The 1607-nt window shown below is 32.6% G+C and overlaps 1 long non-coding RNA gene across 1 annotated transcript; it reads right to left on the bottom strand.

The window, feature by feature from the left end:
• Positions 1 to 441: 441 nt before the first annotated feature.
• On the bottom strand, positions 442 to 1290 carry LOC147500001 (uncharacterized). Its single transcript, XR_015194576.1, has 2 exons — positions 981 to 1290; positions 442 to 631 (listed from the first exon to the last, which is right to left on the bottom strand). It is a non-coding gene; the product is annotated as an uncharacterized LOC147500001 (long non-coding RNA).
• Positions 1291 to 1607: the final 317 nt, after the last annotated feature.

Below are 1607 nucleotides of genomic sequence, written 5' to 3'. Positions count from 1 at the left end.
GACTTACGCACTAATGTACAAGGTTTTCATTTTGCCGCACGTTGCATACACTAGCAGTAGCAATGAAATGCTTGTAAATTATAATGCATGTTAATTGAATGCTAAACTCAATTAACATGCAGAGATACTTTAAGAAACTGGATAGCAGTTAGGGCCGTTAGGGATGTATTTGTACTCTGCTTAGAATCCAAAATAACCCATGCCAAATGTGACAGTGTAATGGCTATGCACCACGATACCAATATAATTGTCACACCCCAAACTTTAAATAAATCCACATTTCCAACTAATATCTAATCACTCAAGACATAGGGTGTGAACAGGGAACGACACATATGTGTCCACGTCTGAATAAACAGAATTAAATAAAGCATTTTAAACTACAAATGTAATCTCATAACCAACTCAAACATGTAAACTTCAAATAAATAAACAACCAACTTCCAATAAATATCCATTAAAACTCCACCTCCATTATCCAAATAGTCTATTACATAATTTTGACCAACGTAAACTAGTATTCTAAATTACAATCCTTCCAAAGGTAATAATAAAGAAAAACTAAAAACAAATATGACTCAAAGCCTTAGTGAATCCAAGTCCAATGTCTCACTTCATTGCTCTCCACTAACTACGCTCCCAAGAACACATCCACGTTGTAAAACAAAAGTAAATATGGGGTCAGCAAATTGAATCTGTTGGTGTGAGTGTCCTAAATGCAATGTTGGTTTGAGTGTCCTAAATGCAATGCTCGTGATAGTTTATAACAATATAACACACATTATCACCATGAATATACGTATACCATGTCTATAGCATTCAGCTACGTTAGAGACATCGATCCCTTGTCACCAACCGACAAGAGAAATTTAGTTTCTTTTAACGTGCAATCTTTGTAATACATAACAATATATTACAAAAATTAATATAACATTGTAACCAATTATCTAAATAATAAATAAAATAAATATATACAATACCTTAGTATTTCGCTGCCTAGAGTGAGTTTCATCCCTGTAATAAGAATTAGATAACCCACCCTCCTACAAAAACATGGTTAATTCAATTATAACAATAAACATACCAATATCACATGAATCCATATAACCAAGGTTTACGTCACATCTCTTAGTGGCAAAAGACATTTAGTTCCTCCCCTAAAAGATGGAGCCTAGCTGTAAATTCTAGCTAATCCCAAATTTACATCACATCTCTTAGAGATGAAATACGTTATCGTCATGAGTATATGAAATGTCCATCTTAGTCTAGTAAAGTCATAGTTATTCTAATGATTTCACATCCATATAATATATTAATTACAACAAACAAAATAAATTTCCAAGATCAAAAGTCTTCATGTGCAATATTTCTTATTTCACTCCAAAGAGCTACATTTTTCGCAAACTAACTCAATTGTCATGCCAACATACCAATATTATCACAATCACACTTGAGATAGATACATAACAAATTCCAGGTTGTATAAAATCATACACAATAACTAAAAACAAAAATAAACTCATAAAATAAACCATTTTCCATTTACTACTTAACCAATACCAAGAGGCTCGTCTTTCCATGCCTCAACTTACATCCCACCGTAGGAT

The sequence above is a fragment of the Coptis chinensis genome, chromosome 5 (genome assembly GCF_015680905.1).
Source record: "Coptis chinensis isolate HL-2020 chromosome 5, ASM1568090v1, whole genome shotgun sequence".
In the NCBI taxonomy this organism is placed as follows: Eukaryota; Viridiplantae; Streptophyta; class Magnoliopsida; order Ranunculales; family Ranunculaceae; genus Coptis; species Coptis chinensis.
Note: the sequence above shows the minus strand (reverse complement) of the source record. Positions and strands in the feature narration are given on the sequence as shown.